Here is an 18,871-nt window from a genome sequence, read left to right as displayed (position 1 = left end):
TACCTTGGTATCAGTGAGTTTTTTGTGCCTGTTTTCTTTTTTTCCCCACTGAGTCTATATAACACAACCCTGTTCATGTGCCCATCTATATGTACATTTTGTACAACTAACTGTGTGCATGCATTTCAACACTTCCCATAGGTCTGTTGTTAGCAGGTCTACAGGGCAGCAGGGCAGTGGAGCCGGAACTGTATTCACCTCTAAGCCACTAACTGCCCAAAAGGCAGATAGATTAAGAGGCCTGATGGGGGTGGAGAGACGTGCTTTAGAACAGAAGGGGGCCCCTCCCCAGCCATCTCCCCCACCCCCAGGACAGAGCCATCACAGCACCTTTGTCATGCATCTATCTGCTGTCTGCCAAGAAGACAGCCTCCTGGAGGAGGGGGAGGGGCAGTCCTGAGACTTGGCTGAAATCCCCAACACCAGTGTTTCTCAGCTCACCACTCTCTAGAAACCTCCCTCCCCTTGTGAGTTCAGAGAGTCCCTGCTGCCCGTCTTCCCAGTGACTCCTCAAACACCTTCCCAATTTTCCCACTCAACACCACCCTCTTGTTTTTTAGATTACAAATTGTAGCTGCTCTAGGTGGTGTCTCTGGCCTGGGCAAGAGACTCATTCCAGAGAGAGAACCAGAAGAGGAGCGGGTGCTGGAATCCCTGTTGGCCTGTGGTGGTACCTCTGCTGCAGGTCAGCCCTGTGCTTGCCTGGAGTCTGAGTCAGAACCTTAATGGCAAGTTAAGTTTGTCTGGAGTCCTAGCCAGCCCCTCCTGGGGTTCTCAGGGCTGACCCAGGCTGGGACATGTTGCCCTCCCCTTCTCCACCCTCCTGTTCATCCTGAAGGGTAGGGGGCTGCCCTTCTGCCAGCCAGCGTCTGCAGGGCAGCCCAGGGTTGTTGACCTGGAGGAGACAGGAAGCGAGGTTGAGTCATCAGACCAGGCTTGACTTTCCTGGATCTTAGAGAGTCACTAAAAAACTTCAAGTTCCAAAAATCAGTTCAGGACTAGGCTCACAAACTCTCCACATACACCTTTATTATAGTGCAATATCAAGGCCCTGCACAGAGAAAAATACAAGTATCTGGTTTCAGGGCACCACTGGAGACTCAGGAAGGGCAGTTGAGGTCCAGCACTCCTCAGGCGTGGCTGGCTGTGTAGCTGCAAAGAGGTGTCAGCCTAACCATCCCCTTGCTGGGGCATGGGGGTGCTGTTTGGGGAAAAAACAGCGGAAAGGCTCAGATGGAGACCAATGGAAACTTGCTCTACACCAGCATGGCAAACCACTTATTTTGATATCAGGGTTCTGTCAATCTGTAGGCAGAAGAAAGCAAGGAGGCCTGGGGAGAGAAGGGTTCAGGCTTTGCCCACTCTGAGAGATTATCTCCCTAATCTCAATGTATACATATTCCACTCCTGGCTGTAAACCACCACCTGCCCTTCTCACAGTGATCCTCCAACCTCTCCCCAGGTGTGCAAACTGATGTCTTCTTTTCCCCAGTCCGACACTTACCTCAAATAGAGGAGCCCGTTTGCTGGTTGTAGTCTGTGGGAAAAGTGGGAGGGGTGGGAGCCTGGGAGAAGTAGTCAGGAGTAAACTACATGTCTGTAGAGCAGGGTTCTTGGCCCTGGCTCTGACTCCCCAGCCAATGGCACCTCCTCCATCCATGCCTCAGTTTCCTCACCTAATAAAGAGGAATTGGACTAAATGAACTCTACGTTTCCTTCCAGCCAGAACATAAAATTGCTGCCCCACTCCCATACACCCTCCTATCCATCTTTATCACTTCTTTGCCATGGGAATATAGATTTGTCTCTGTGCACTTGTGAAGAGAAATTGGGGTTGGAGGAGTAGGAGAGGAGGAACTCAGTGAGTTGCCAGCTGGCAACTGGCCTTTCTGCACCCCATCTCCCACCTCCAAGCAGCCTTCCTGGGAGATCTGGCAGGTATTCCCATCAAGTCTGATCGAGTTATGTAGGAAGATTTTGACAGGCCAATTTGGACTTGGTTTTCAGTGCTTGGGAGGTTACAAGAAACATGCTTCAGGAGGCAAAACTTCTCATGGAAAACAGAGCTGCGTGTGTGTGTGTGTGTGTGTGTGTGTGTGTGTGCGCGCGCGCGCACGCTTGTGTGTATACTAGGAAGGAGACACCCAAGCCCAAAGTTAGAGAGGAAACAAAAATCCTAACCTACTCCCTTCTCTTTCTCTTTTCATATACCTTCAGTTGCTCTCTTTAAATCCCTGCCTCAGCCTCCCAGTGAGAGGGATGTCAAAACATCCTTATGGTCACTCCCAGCTCTAATACTCTGAGCATACCTGCTACCCTTCTTCCACTTCTTCCAGAGAAAGGTGCACTGCAGCCCCCACAATGATCATCGTAGAAGGCAGGAGCCCACAGAAGATCCAGACTGTGTGTGTGTTGGGGACGGGAGCTTAGAACAAGGAGGCTCTGAAAGGTGAGGGCATGTGGGCCACTGACAGACCAGCTGAACCCTCCTCCACCTTTCCCTGGGCCTGCTCTCTGGGTCTCCTGCAGAGACCTAGCATTGGCTTGGTGATCCCCAAGACAGGAGAGCCTCTGCTCATGTCAAAGGGCATCTCAGTGGACTTCTGGCTCCAAGCAGTCCCATCCCCTGGGAACAGGTGGCTTGAGGTCCCAGAGATTCAGGGTTCAGAGGCAGCCTGTCCCTTGACTAGGTTAGTTGGAGTACTGCTAGAGGACAGGAGCCAAGGGCCCCACATGTGCAATGAGCTCCTTTCCAGGGGCTTTACAGATAGTCACACACACTAGTGGGACAGGGAGCAGCAGTGGCAAAGGAGACCAAAAGACCTGGACCAGGGAACTTGCCACCTCTGGTCTTGCCAAAGTACTACACATCCTCGATGCCAGGTCATGCCCTGTCCTTCAGAACTTGAAGGCCAAGTGGAGAAAGGGTTCACAAAGTACATATGAGAGAAGGCAAGCAAAATGATCAGCAATAGAACTATGCTCAAAAGACACACAGGTAATGTGATGGAAGTAATGGTTATCTGAAAGGCCTGCTTTCCCACCCTTCCCCACAGTGCCCTCAGCACCCCCCATCCCCTAACACACTGATCAGTGCACACCTATCACTCCTATCCTAGGCCAGGGCCTCACCCCAGCTGCCAGGTATTTCTGGAGTGAGTAGATGCAGCTCTGGGTCAGGAAGGATTTCTCTTCGGGTGCCTGGTTGAGCGTTCGACTCTTGATTTTGGCTCAGGTCACAATCACACAATTCATGAGTTCAAGCCCCACATCAGACCAATAGCACAAAGCCTGCTTGGAATTCCCTCTGTCTTTCTGTGTCTCTCTGTCTCTCAAAATAAATAAGCATTGGAAAAAAAAAAAAAAGGAAGGATTGCTCTTTTCCTTTCTCCCCATCTGCACTTCTGCTTTTTCTAGACTTGCTTTTGCTGGAGTGGAAAGACTCCAGTGTGCTGAGAAGGAAGTCCTGGCCAGTGTTCCCAGATGCTCTGGTTCCCTAACTCACAGACTACCATTGTCTGCAGGATGTGTGACTCAAATACCAAAGCTCCGAACTCCAAAGTTACAGGAGAGCCAAACAGTGGCTTTCTCCACCTCCAATCCCACCACTTCCCAAAATGCCTGAAATTCCCTTCTCCAGCTGATTAACCTTCACTCACTCTCAGAGACATATCTTCTCTCTCATGAATCCCAGCAAAGTCATGCTGCATCCCACCCTCTGTCTTTTGCAGCAAGTGGCTTCCTCCTGTGTTCCCAGCATGCATTGCTCATGCCACAGTAATGGTACTGACTACACGGAGTCCTCATTCATTATACACCTCACCACACTGAGGCTCCCTGAAGGCAGAAAACTTTGCACTGGGCCCAACACAGCATCTTGCTTAAATCTCAGATCTAAATGCTACTGCTCCTTATGATGCCCACGGCAAGTATAAATGAGCCACTCTAAGCAGCACTTTCCTCATCTGGGAATTAGAGATAATAATAGTCTTTACCTTAACAAGTAAGGATCCAATGAGAGAACTCATGCCAGTGTTCATGTAAAACCCATCAGTAAGAATTCAAGTACTAGTAGGTGCTACTGTAATGTTTATTATTGGTAATGCAAAATGAACAGCACTTGTAGACCCTCAGATATTCACTAGATAAAAAAAGAAAGAAAAGGAAAAGAAAAGAAAAAAAATACATAAGTTAGAAGTATACCTCACTTCAGACTCTGACCAGTCTCCAGGGTTCCTATGAACTGCTGGTGAGGGTAGGGAGGTGACTATGTCAGAAAAAGGCCAGTTATTTCCCAGATTCTGGATTTGGAGCAAGGGCAGGGATGTTATACTCATGTCCTACTTTTGCCAATACTCAGTGCCTAATATCCAGTCTTTCTGGCACCACTGGGTACATTTATCGGGTTTGGAGTCAGGGATAAAATCCCTCAGAAGAAGGAGGAGATAATATTGGAATCTCAGAAAAGGTGCTGTATCTAGGATGTTCAGCATATTTATTCAGTGCCCAGACTTAACAAATAGTTGAACAGGGGTGCTTGGGTGGCTCAGTGGGTTGGGTGTCAGACTCTTGATCTCGGCTCAGGTCATGATCTCATGGCTGATGGTTCAAGCCCCATGTCAGGCTCTGTGCTGGCAGTGCAGAGTCAACTTGGAATTCTGTCTCTCCCTCATTCTCTCTGCCTTTCTCCTGCTCATGTTCTGTCTCTCAAAATAAATAAAAATTTAAAAAATTAAAAATTAAAAAAAATAGGGGGCACCCGGATAGCTCAGTCAGTTAAGCATCCAACTCTTGGTCTTGGCTCAGGTCATGGTCTCATGGTTTGTGAGTTTGAGCCCTGCATTGGGCTATGCCCTGACAGTACAGAGCCTGCTTTGGATTCTCTCTCTCTCCTGCTCTCTCTCTCCCTCTCTCTGCCCCTCCCCTGTTCATGCTCACTCTTTCTCTCAAAATAAATACATAAACTTTAAATAAATAAATAAATAAATAAATAAAGTTGAACAATAATGAATGCATAGCTCCATATCTTTAGAACTGTATTGAGTCTTCCATCATAGCCACACCACCACCACCCCACCCTCCTCACACCTCTCCACCACCTCACCCCTGCCCCAATCAATCACCTTGGCTCTAGTTGTTCTGCTTCATCATGCTCCTTAGAGTGATGACAAGGTGCTGACAAGGTGCTTAGAATGATGAGCTCTGGTGAGAATCAGCTTCTCCCAAGCCCCTGGACCCTGGCCTGGGACCCAGATGCCTGGGGTTCTGCCCACCTGCCCTCCTTGCAGCACCGTAAGAAAGACTGGTCATCCAAGTAACTTGAGAATTCCTATGTGAACTACCCAGTGCTGAGCTGGGAAAGAGCAATGAAGTTCTATTGCACAGAATACATCACTGAGGGAAAAGAAATGGTGGAAAGGGTTTATCTCTCAACAGACATCAGCATGAGATGGCCCCACAAGGTTCCTGTGAGGCTATATGACTATTTTTAGGGCACCGAAAGAGGGGGTAAAGGGAATGGGGAGTGAAGAGTGGGAAGGAAAACTGTTTCTCCACAGGATCTCATCCAAGCTCATTGCTTTAAATAGTAATGACTACCAATATCTAAATCCTTGTACTCCACATCATTATATCCAACCACCTGTTGGCCATCTTGGCTTAATGTCCTACATTGCCTCAAACTCAACACATTCAAACTGAGCATATTCTTAGCCTCCAGCATAAAACAGCCTGACTCTCGTCCTATATTCCTGGCAGGTGGCATCACCATCTAATCTACCCACTTACTCAAGTCAGAGCTGGGTTGTAGTGTGGGAAATTACTTTGATGCCATGGTAGCTGGCTGGTGCAGTACTAAGAGGCTATCCCACAGGTCACAGAATAAAAAGGCTCACAGACCAAACTGAAATGCTTGACTCACATGGTTTATTGGATAAATGTAAAACACACAGCAAGGAGTAAGGGGAAAGTGATGGGGTAGGTTAATACATTTAGGATTGGGTACAAGTTGGGTGGAAGGATCGTACAGCCTGAATTCTAGGTTATTCGATGTGCATCTGTCCTGTCAAACTGAGTCCTCCTGAATATCAAGTGCTTCAGATTCATCATATATTTAGAGTATCATGAATACCATGATTGCCTGTTTGGGTCTTCCCTCCCTTTCTATCTCAATTCAGAGAAATATATTCTACTTACTTGTCAACATCTAACATGTCTCACAGATTACTAACTTACTTACCCACATGCAACACTTCTTATAAGTTCTATTCATCCTATTTGTTTTCTTGTCTTCTATAGCAGAACTGGGTATTCCCAAACAATCAGCAAGTGTATTTTACTGTCTCACAGATTACTAACTTACTTACCCACATGCAACACTTCTTATAAGTTCTATTCATCCTATTTGTTTTCTTGTCTTCTATAGCAGAACTGAGTATTCCCAAACAATCAGCAAGTGTATTTTACGTGGGTACTTATCCTAGATTGCTGCCTCCCTCAACACCTCCTACTTTCAAACAATTACCAAACCTTGCCCATTTTTCACTTCCTATTTCTTTTTTTTTTAATTTTTTTTTAACATTTATTTATTTTTGAGACAGAGAGAGACAGAGCATGAATGGGGGAGGGGCAGAGAGAGAGGGAGACACAGAATCGGAAGCAGGCTCCAGGCTCTGAGCCATCAGTCCAGAGCCTGACGAGGGCTCGAACTCACGGACCGTGAGATCGTGACCTGAGCCGAAGTCGGACGCTCAACCGACTGAGCCACCCAGGCACCCCTCACTTCCTATTTCTTGAATCTGGACATTCTTCTCTATTCCCATCAAACTGACCAACCCATAGTATGGCTTGTTTGGGTTATAGCCAGAGTCTTTCCAGTTGGTCTCCCTTCTCTAGGCTTCTCTCTCTCTCTCTCTCTCTCTCTCTCTCTCTCCAGTCTTAACCATTTAAAATCTGCCCTCCTGATACAATCAGTGATCTATCTGGAAACACATATCTTACTGCATACCACTCTTCTGCTCCTTCAAGGATTCCTTTTTGTCCTCAGGATGACTTCCAAGTTCCTTAGCAGGCTAAAACAGGGCCCCTCAAAGACTGACTTCTCTACCTTCATCTCCCACTACTCCCTGCCTTCATTTGACCAACTTGGAAGAGGAATATTTGAGCATCTCTGTACTCCTGCTGCTGTTCCATGTCCCAGAGTCTTCCTGGGACTATTGTCAAGGGAAGATTCATTTCTCCCTTCTGCTCCACCCACCAGCCACATTAAACCCTTACCCTGGCCTCAAACCATCTCCTATGCTGCTACAGCCCTTGGTTGCTAGAACCTAAGAATCACCTGGGCTCTCTGTTTTCCAGGCTTTTCCTCTCCAGAGTCTGTCTCAGGAGGTTTGGAGGAAGTCCAAGAATCTATTTTTAACAAGCACCTCATTGATAATTCTTATGAGATGTACTGTCTTGGACAAGGTTTTAACTCACCAAGCCTTACTTTCTTCATGTATAAAAATGAGGAAAGAATGCCTTAGAGGATTCCAGATAATTCTTCTACCCCCAAAAAAGCACCTAGCAGGGTATTTTAATACATTTAAAAAAAAATACATACAGCTTAGAGCACAGTGTGGGGCCCAATACGAGCCCAAACTCTCTAGCAACCCTGAGATCAAGAGTCGGATGCCCAACCCACTGAGCCACCCAGGTGTCCCTTAAAACATTTTTTTTTCTAATTTTTTTTTTTTTTTGGGGGGGGGGAGAGCACAAGTAGGAGAGGGACAGAAAGAGGGGAACAGAGGATCTGAAGCAGGCTCTGCGCTGACAGGCTGACTGATAGCAGTGAGCCTGATGTGGGGCTGAACTCACAAATCATGAGATCATGACCTGAGCCTAAATTAAGAGTCAGAGGCTCAACCAGCTGAGCCACCCAGGTGCCCCTCCTTAAAACATTCTTAATCAAATGTAGTTGCTGTTATCATTGCCTCCTTTTTCAGAAACATCTGCCTTTTGACTCACTTTCTTTTTCCAACAAGCTTCCAGAATGAATTGTCCTTCTCTACTTCTTTAGGCCCCACTCACTTTTAATACACAAAATGTCTTAATTGGTTATTTCTTCCCGATCAAAAAGTAACATCAACTATATCATGAAGAAAGTAATAGGCCCTCCAACACCCTTCCTCCCAAGATAACCACTGTTGTCACCTTGGTGAATGTTCTTCCAGGTTACTGTTCATGAATATAGTAACCTACTATATTTTTAAACAAACAAGCAAACAAAAATATGATTCTGCTCTAAACTTTTCTCCACTTAGTAAATACATATCTCATTTTATCTTGCTTTTGCCTCCACCTCAGCATGGTACAGCTGATGTCACCAGCCACTTCCTAATTGCTAAATCCACCAACTCTTTGCAGCCCTTATCTCAGATGCTCTCTCATCAGCCTGTGACCCTGGCTGGATTTCTCTTTCTCTGGTCACTTTCCTGCTTGGGAGTTGACTCCTCTCCTCAAGTCTCCATGACTGGCTACAGTGCCTGAGCAGTGACATCAGGTTTTCTGAATCACTTCCTCAAGCCCTACCCTCTGGGCATTTTTTGAGTATTGCCTGGAGAAACTCATTCACCTCTGGACTTCTCTTGCAGTTGCTACCATTTCTCCTCTAGCAGCTGCTTTTTCAATATAAATCTAATCATTTTACTGCCTTCCCTGAGATCCTTCAGCTTCCACCCTCTGGGGAGAGGCCTCCAACCTCCCCTCTTCAAAAACACAGTCAATTTCTTGCCCTGGCTCCTGTGGGGAAGTGGGAATTGCCTAGGATCTGTAATCAGAAAGACCTGGACTGACATTCCTCACAAACATACCAACAGTGTGAATTTACGAAATAACATAACTTCTAAGCTTGCGTCTCTCATCTGTAACCCAGGAAAGTAAGACCTAAAGGGATATGGCTGAGATTCAAGTTTATTAAGTACCCAGACAGCAATAGCAAGGGTGAGTGCTTTAACAATCCATGTGCTCTGATTGAGCCTGTACTCTCCCCCCACACCCTCTATTCCCATCCCCACCCCACCCCCCCATCTGGTTTTCAGATCTACCTGCGGTTCCTAGAACCCCACTCTGGCTGTGGAGTTGCCTGGAGTGCTCTTTCCCCTCTCTAGTTTGTCTTATATCCACAGTCAATGTCAGCCACCTCCTCTCAAGCCTTTCTGCACCTCCACAGGTAGAATTCACTCCTCTTTTGGGAAGCCTCAAGACCTTACACATTCTGCTGTAATAGCATTTACGTCTAATATTTCCTTGCACTAATCTGCTCAGTAGTTTTCAGCAGACTGACACATTTTAAGACCAGACCTTATTTCCCTTTGCAACTCTCTTCCCAAGCAGGAAGTAATCAGTAAGTGGGGGGTGCAAAAATCAGTTTGATATAAAATCCATTTTTTCTCTTCATGCTGTAGGACTAAGTGTAGGGGTTAAATTTAAGGTTCAGATGTGAGAGAGAGGATTCGGGGTAATCTATTTATGAGAAGCAACTGATTTCAGAGGAAATCCTACCCCCTATCCTCTCTCAGACTTGGCAACCTCCATCTCCCCAGCCTTCTCTGGCTGGGCTCCAGAAGGTGGTCACAAAGGGCCCCATAAAGGTCACAGTTTGGGGAAGGGTGTGGATGGGGTGAACTGAGCCCCCCACAACTCCTCCTCACAACTCAGCGCCCCAGTGAGGCACTGTCAGGCCCCCGGCTGTGGGAGTGAAACACTCGGCCTGTTTCTCAGTTTCGCAGTCTCTGGCTGCTGGGCTGGGCGTTAGAGCGACGGGCGGTCATTAGGCTTGGAAAGCCGAGCAAGGGCCGCACACCCTCAGCCTCCGCTCTCACTGGCCTGGCTTCCGGAACGAGCCACCCCGAGCAAACACAGTAGCAGGCCGAAGGGCGGCGCGCCACCGAGCCCAGGGGCGCGCATCTCCCCAAGTCTCTGGCGACCGCGGCCCACGCAGCCAGGGCTCAGAGCCAGCTCACTTTACCTGCCCCAGGATCCCAACGGATCCAGAAGGCTCCCATTGGGCTTGTAGCTGCTTGAGAGGCGGGACTTTCCCCTTTCCTTGTATCCCATTGGACTAAATCTAGTTAGAGGCGGGATTTTGTGCTCTCCACCTGCGAAGCACAAAATCCCGCCTCAGGTCCACCTCGATTTTGGAATTCTGGGTTTAGTCTCCCCTGTCACTGTGGGATTATGAGGTTTTTTTGTTTTTTTTTTGTTTTTTTTTTTTTTTTTTTTTTTTTAATGTTCAGACTCCTCTTCACCAATTATTATTTTTTTATAAGATTTCCGTTTTTTTTTTTTTTTAATGTTTATTTATTTTTGAGACAGAGAGAGACAGAGCGTGAACAGGGGAGGGGCAGAGAGAGAGGGAGACACAGAATCCAAAACAGGCTCCAGGCTCTGAGCTGTCAGCACAGAGCCTGACGCGGGGCTCGAACTCACAGACCTCAAGATCATGAGGTGAGCCAAAGTCAGACGCTCAACTGACTGAGCCACCCAGGCGCCCCTCCTCTTCACCAATTAAATATCATGTTTTTAAAAATTCACTTTCATTTCTGATTTCCCAGTCTCGACCAGTCCCAACTTCCATTCTTAGTCACAGGATCATTTGCAGATGCAGCTTAAGGTTTTTGTTTTGTTTTTAAATTGTGGTAAAATACAAATAACATAAAAATCACCGTTTTAAGCATTTTTGTAAAAAAAAGTTTATTTATTATTTTTGAAATGGAGAGAGAGAGGGAAAGAGAATCCTGAGCAGGCTCCACACTGTCAACGCCGAGGAGCCTGACACAAAGCCTGAACTCACCAATCCTGAGATCATGACCTGAGCTGAAATCAAGAGTAGGAGGCTCAGCGGACTGAGCCACTCAGGAACCCCAAGCACTTTTTAAAAAGTTTATGTATTTATTTAATCTTTACACCCAAGGTGAGGCTTGAACTCATGATCCCAAGATCAAGAGTTACTGCTCTGAGTCAGCCAGGAGTCCTTCCATTTTAACTATCCTTAAGTATACATGAAGTACACTTAAGGTGGCATTACATATATTCACGTTGTTGCACAACCACGACCAAGAAGCTTTTGATATATAGAATATAAAGTTTAAATTACAAAAGTAGTGCATGCTTGCCGTTATACGTGAACAATCCAAAACTTTATGAAAGAAAAGTTAACAAATGCACTGTTTCCACTACCAGGAAGTAACCACATTAACAGCTATATATATACCTGTCCACAAGTTTCTCTCCTGGCCATACAAACAGATATCCACATACTTGAGGCTTTTACTTTGTGCTCTTACAAAGATAGGATAATACTACCCATGATAGTCATAAACTTACAGACATCTCTTTACATATATAGGTTAATCACCTTTTCAATAACAGTCCCCTTTCAGTCAGCCTCCCTTCCCCCACCAAGCATCCACTGATCTGACCACTATTCCCATACAGTAGTTTTGCCTGTTTAAAAACATAATACAAATACATTCATAGAGCATAGCCTTCTATGTGTCTGGCTTATTGCATTTGGCATAGTATCTGTGTGATATGTCCATGCTGTTGTGTGTTATCAGTAGTTCTTCATTTAAAAAAAATTTTTTTTTAATGTTTATTTATTTTTGAGACAGAAACAGAGCATGAACGGGGAGGGGCTGAGAGAGAGGGAGACACAGAATCCTAAGCAGGCTCCAGGCTCTGAGCTGTCAGCACAGAGCCCGACGCGGGGCTCAAACTCACAGACCTCAAGATCATGAGGTGAGCCAAAGTCAGACGCTCAACTGACTGAGCCACCCAGGCGCCCCATTATTTATTTACATTTTAGAGAGAGGGAGAGAGAGTGGGGAAGAGGTAGAGAGGGGAGAGGGGGGCGGAGAGAGAGAGCGAGCCTTAAGCAGATTCCATGCTCAGCAAGGAGTCTGTCTAGGAGCTTGGTTCCATCACCCTGGGATCCTGATCTGAGCCAAAATCAAGAGTCGATGCTCACTGAGCCACACATAGTTTATTAATATTTTTATTTTTAGCCATTCTAATGGGTGCATACTGGTTTCTCATTGTGGTTTTACTTTGCATTTTCCCCTGAAGGACTATTGATGTTGAAACCTTTTTTCATATATGTATTGACCATTGACCATTGATGTATCTTCCTTTGTAAAATGCCTATTTAGGGGCGCCTGGGCGGCTCAGTTGGTTAAGCATACGACTTCAGCTCAGGTCATGATCTCATGGTTTGTGAGTTGGAGCCCTGCGTCGGGCTCTGTGCCGACAGCTCAGAGTCTGGAGCCTGCTTTGGATTCCGTCTCTCTCTCTCTCTCTCTCTCTCTCTCTCTGCCCTGCTCATGCTCTGTCTCTGTCTCTCAAAAGTGAATAAACTTAAAAAAATAAATAAAATGCCTATTTAAGTCTTATTCATGTTTGTTGTTGTTGCTTTTTTCTCCCCCCACTGTCAAATTATTGGAGTTCCTTATCCACATCCAAATCCTTTGTCACACACACATTCATTGCAAACATTCTAACAAAGAACTAAAAAAAAAATCTTTGGAAAGCAAAATCTACTAATTTTTCATACATTGTTGAGAATCACGGCCCAGATGGTGAAGTCTAGCCCCAGGAACTTCACATCCTTGTCTTTGTATTCAGAAGTCCACCAAAGTACTTAATTTCTTTGAGGGACCCAGGAACTGTTGGAGAAACAGTTTGCAAACTTTCAGCATGTATAAATGATTTCTGAAGATCTCTCTGAAGACTATGGAAAGAAGGAAATAAATGTTCATTTCTTTTCTTCTAAGCTTTGGACCCAAAGAAGCACGTTCAGAATCCAACCCTGCCTCCCCGTCCTCCACACCCTTCTGCACGCCCAGAGGTTGACACCTAAGGCCCCGTTTGCCCCTGTAATCCACACTTCCTCATCCTTCCTTCTTGGTTCTATACACTTCATTCTGGCTTTTGCTCACATTTCTCCAGGAAATCTGCTGCAGTCAAGGTCACGAACATACATACCCAGTTTGAATGGAGATGACTATGTATGTCATCATCTGTACTCTCAGGGGCTTTCACCACACTTGACAACTCTTTCCTTTTATTTATTTTGCTCAATTCTTTTGGAATTACTTCACAAATTTTATTATTTTATTATTATAAGAAAAGAATAGAGTCACCACTCTATAAAATTGTTTGTCAATTTTTAACATTTTTTATTATTTGTTATATGCAATATACATAGTAAATAATAGAAATATATGCAGACAGTCCTCATTTTGTATGGTTCTGATATGCATGGGGTTCTGTTAACACTGCCGAGGCAAGGACTAACTGTGGGGTGTGTGCATTGAACTTGGTGTTTTTACTAATAATTTTATTTTATTTCATTTTTTTAAAGTAAACTATGCCCAGTGTGGGGATCAAACTTAAAACTCTGAGATCAAGAGTTGCATGCTCTACCCACTGAGCTAGCCAGACACCCTTTTATCAGGACTTTTTAAAAGAATCCCTTATTTGGTATGCTTTGAGACTTTGTATAAATTTTTTCTCTCTGAATGTATCATTCTGTAGCTTGCCTTTTCAGTTAACATTATATTTGTTATAAATCCATGTTTATACAAAGCGTTCATTTATTTTTATTGCTAGGTGGGATCCATGGTGTGAATATGCTATAATCTATCCCTTCTCTTCATTGACCTTTAGTTTCTTTCTATCATGAATGCTCTGGGGCATCTCTCTGTGGTCCTTTGTGTGAATTCCCCTAGGATATGTGTGTAAGAGTGGAATTACTGCACATCTCTACCACATGATGCCAAACTGTTATCTGAAATGATTGTATTATTTTTTACTCCCCCTGCCTCTCCTTAAGCTTCTGGGACATTATACAGTTCTAGTTTTCTTTCTGATTGCTCCTTCTCAGTCTCCTTTGCAGACTCCCTTTGCTTTAAATACTGGAGTGTTTAAGAACTGTATCTGGGCTGCTTGCTCTGTCTGCTTTTACTGTCTTCTTAATCACTCCAGTTTCATCCAGTTCCAGGATTTCAAATATCATCTATATAGAAATGGCTCCAAAATATGTCTATATATTTTCATAGTTAAAAAAAATAGCATACCAAAACAGGTACTCAAATATATTGAAGACAGAATTGCAAACTGGTCACATTTTTATGAATGGCAATATGGTAATTTCAGTCCAAATTAAAAAATGTATACACCCAGCAGTCCCACTTCTAGGAATGTGTCCAAAAATAAACTCGCATACCTGCAAGATGACTGTATTCAAAATTATATATTGCAGCATAGGTTTTAAAAACAAAACAAAACAAAAAAAAACTAGGGGCACCTGGGTGGCTCAGTTGGTTAAGTGTTCAACTTGGTTTCAGCCTACGTCATGATCTCACAGTTCATGGGATTGAGCCCAGAGTTGGGCTCTGTGCTGACAGTGCAGAGCCTTCTTGCGATTCTCTCAATCCCTCTCTCTCTGTTCCTCTCCCATTCACACACACACACACACACACTGTCTCTCTCTCTCTCTTAAAAATAAATAAAGAAATAAACTTAAAAAATATAAAATCTGGGCCTCCTGGGTGGCTCATTCAGTTGAGCATCAGGCTTTGGCTCAGGTCATGATTTCACAGTTTGTGGTTCATGGGTTCAAGCCCCATGTTGGGCTCTGTGCTGACAACTCAGAGCCTGGAGCCTGCTTTTGGTTCTGTGTCTCCTTCTCTCTCTGTCCCTTTCCTGCTCTCTCTCTCTCTCAAAATTTCAAAATTAAACACACATTATATATATAAATAAAACCTTATAAACAATCTAAATATCTACCAGTAAGGAACTGGTTAAGAAGCATTGTGTATCCAGGGGCACCTGGATGGGTTAACTGTCTGACTCTTGATTTCTGCCCAGGTTACTATCTCAGGGTCATGGGATCAAGCTTTGCCTGGGGCTCAGTGTGGAGCCTGCTTAAGAGTCTCTCTCTCTCTCTCTCTCTCTCTCTCTCTCTCTCTCTTTCCACCTCAGTCCCTCCCCCTCTCCTACCTCAAGTGCCCTTCTAGCTCTCTCTTTCTCTCAAAATAAATAAACATTAAAAAAAGAAGCACTGTGTATCTATACAATGGATTACCATTAAAAAATAAAAAGACATGGGCGCCTGGGTGGCTCAGTTAGGCGACCGACTTCGGCTGAGGTCACGATCTCGCGGTATGTGAGTTCGAGCCCCGCTTCTGGCTCTGTGCTGACTGCTCGGAGCCTGGAGCCTGTTTCGGATTCTGTGTCTCCCTCTCTCTCTGACCCTCCCCCATTCATGCTCTGTCTCTCTCTGTCTCAAAAATAAATAAATGTTTTAAAAAAAATAAAAAAAAATAAATAAAAAGACAGAAAGTTTTTTTAAAATTTTTAATGTTTATTTATTTTTGACAGAGAGAGCACAAGCAGAGGAGGGGCAGAGAGAGAGAGAGAGAGACTGAGACACAGAAAATGAAGCAGGCTCCAGGCTCATAGCTTGACATGGGGCTTGAACTCAGGAGCTGTGAGATCATGACCTGAGCTGAAGTCAGACACAACCAACTGAGCCACCCAGGCGCCCCAGGAAGTTCTCAATACATCCTTATGGGATGGTCTCCTTGGTATATGGTTAAGGGTAAAAAAGCAAGGTGTGGAAAAGCATATGTCAAAATCTGTATGAAAAGGAAAATAATGTATATGTTAATTAATTAATTAATGTTTGTTTGCATAGGCATAAAATGTCTCTGGAAGAATATGCAAAGAACTAATATCACTGGTTGCCTGTCAGGAATGGGACAAGGCTGAGAGAGAGACTTCATATCTTTTACAAGATTCTGAAGTTTGAATCAAATCAAAACATAAAATGAAAACCAAAAAAACAAAAACAATATTTCCAAAAGAGACAAAACAAATGAAACCGAAAAACTTAAAATAGGGGAGCCTGGGTGGTTCAGTCAGTTAAGCATCTGACTTCATAAGCTCAGGTCATGATCTCATGGTTTTTGAGTTCAAGCCCCGCATCAGTCTCTCTGCTGTCAGCACGAAGTCCACTTCAGATCCTCTGTCCCCTTCTCTCTCTTTCCCTTCCCTGCTCAAGTGCTCTCTCTCAATAAATAAAAAATAAACATTAAAAAAAACCCTGAAAATAAAAAACTTTAAAAAAAATGAGAGGAATAATTCCTTTACCTTCATTAAGATAAAAAAATTGTCTGACCTACCCTATGACCCAGCAATAGCACTGCTAGGAATTTACCCAAGGGATACAGGAGTACTGATGTATAGGGGCACTTGTACCCCAATGTTTATAGCAGCACTTTCAACAATAGCTAAATTATGGAAAGAGCCTAAATGTCCATCAACTGATGAATGGATAAAAAAATTGTGGTTTATATACACAATGGAGTTCTACGTGGCAATGAGAAAGAATGAAATATGGCCTTTTGTAGCAACATGGATGGAACTGGAGAGTGTGATGCTAAGTGAAACAAGCCATACAGAGAAAGACAGATACCATATGTTTTCACTCTTATGTGGATCCTGAGAAACTTAACAGAAACCCATGGGGGAGGGGAAGGAAAAAAAAAAAGAGGTTAGAGTGGAAGAGAGCCAAAGCATAAGAGACTCTTAAAAACTGAGAACAAACTGAGGGTTGATGGGGGGTGGGAGGGAGGGGAGGGTGGGTGATGGGTATTGAGGAGGGCACCTTTTGGGATGAGCACTGGGTGTTGTATGGAAACCAATTTGACAATAAACTTCATATATTGAAAAAAAAATTGCCTGAAAATTGTATACATCCTTGAAGGAAGATATTTACTACCATTTAAAAAAAAATTTTTTTTTTAACATTTATTTATTTTTGAGACAGAGAGAGACAGAGCATGAACAGGGGAGGGTCAGAGAGAGGGAGACACAGAATCCGAAACAGGCTCCAGGCTCCGAGCTGTCAGCACAGAGCCCGACGGACCGCGAGATCTTGACCTGAGCCGAAGTCGGCCGCCCAACCCACTGAGCCACCCAGGCGCCCCTATTTACTACCATTTTATTTTATTTATTTATTTATTTATTTATTTAAATTTTTTTTTAAACGTTTATTTATTTTTGAGACAGAGAGAGACAGAGCATGAACAGGGGAGGGGCAGAGAGAGAGGGAGACACAGAATCTGAAACAGGCTCCAGGCTCTGAGCTGTCAGCACAGAGCCCGATGCGGGGCTCGAACTCACGGACCGTGAGATCATGACCTGAGCCGAAGTCGGACGCTTAACCGACCGAGCCACCCAGGCGCCCCTATTTACTACCATTTTAATTCAGCATGTTGTTTCCTTTTTTTAAAAAAGAACATAAATTTTTTTTTTTTTTTACGTTTATTTATTTTTGAGAGACAGAGCATGAGCAGGGGAGGGGCAAAGAGAGAGGGAGACACAGAATCTGAAACAGGCTCCAGGCTCTGAGCTGTCAGCACAGAGCCCCATGCCGGGCTGGAACCCACTGAAATCATGACCTGAGCTGAAGTCGGGCACTTAACCAACTGAGCCACCCAGGCACCCCATTCTCTTTTTATTTATTTGTGTGTGTGTGTGTGTGTGTGTGTATATATATTTGTATATTTATATATTTGTATATATATATATATATTTATGTTTGTTTATTTTTGAGAGAGACAGAGACAGAATGCGAGTGGGTTAGGGTCAGAGAGAGAAGAGACACAGAATCTGAAGCAGGCTCTAGGCTCCAAACTGTCAGCACCAGAGCCCGGCGCGGGGCTCGAACTCACAAGCTGTGAGATCATGACCTGAGAGGAAGTCGGATGCCCAACCGAACGAGCCACCCAGGCGCCCCTTCTTTTTATTTTTTAAATAATATTTTTAAGCTTATTTATTGATTTTGAGAGAGTGTGCAAGCAGGGTAGGGGCAGAGGGCAGGGCGGAGTGGGGTGGGAGGTGGGGGGTGGGGAGAGAGAGAATCCTAAGCAGGCTCCATGCTGTCAGCACAGAGCCTGATGCAAGGCTCCCACTCACCAACCCTGAGCTGAAATCAAGAGTCAATGATTAACAGACTGAGTCACTCAGGTGCCCACTTTATTTTCTTTTTGAATGCCTTATCTTACTTATACATATTTGTCTTTCATTCATTAAAAGGTAAATTAAGGGCATGATTACTCAACAAATGCAATCTGTTTGGTCTAGAAAATGGACCAAATGTTGGTTTAAGCAGGAAAGCCCAATCTACAAGACTTTTTGGTGGTTAGATACCACCCTTGTAGCTTTAGCAATCTCAGTACGCCCTCTAGTGTCCATATGGCTCAAGGTCCCAGTGAGATTAGAAAATAAATCACTTTGGTGGTTCCAGTCCGGGACATCCGTTTTTGTTTTTGTTTTTATTTTTTTCTTCCTTTTTTTTTTTTTTTTTTTTTTTTTGTTTTATTTATTTTGAGAGAGAGAGAGCGCGCGCACAGGCGAGCTGGGGAGGGGCAGAGAGAGAATCCCAAGCAGGTTAGAGAGAATCCTAAGTAAGCTCCACCCTGTCAGGGTGGGGCTGGAAGCATGGCTCCATCTCATGAACGTGTGAGATCATTTTGATATCTTTTTGAACCTTTGATTATGTAGAAGTATGAGTTTAATTCTGCATAGTTGTGAGTTTCCCAAACTTATTTCAGTTATTGATTGGTTTTTAGTATCATGCCCCTGTGGTAAGAGAACATATTTTGTTACTATTTTTACCCTTTTAAATTCACTGAGGTTGGTTTATCTTCAAGAAAGCTCCATGTGCCTTTGAAAAGAATGTATATTCTGTTGATGGCTGGAGTGTTCTATAAATATCAAATTTCTACTGTTGGTTTATAGTATGGGGAAGTCTTCTTTATCTTTA

Source organism: Panthera uncia (assembly GCF_023721935.1).
Source record: "Panthera uncia isolate 11264 chromosome B2 unlocalized genomic scaffold, Puncia_PCG_1.0 HiC_scaffold_24, whole genome shotgun sequence".
In the NCBI taxonomy this organism is placed as follows: domain Eukaryota; kingdom Metazoa; phylum Chordata; class Mammalia; order Carnivora; family Felidae; genus Panthera; species Panthera uncia.
Note: the sequence above shows the minus strand (reverse complement) of the source record.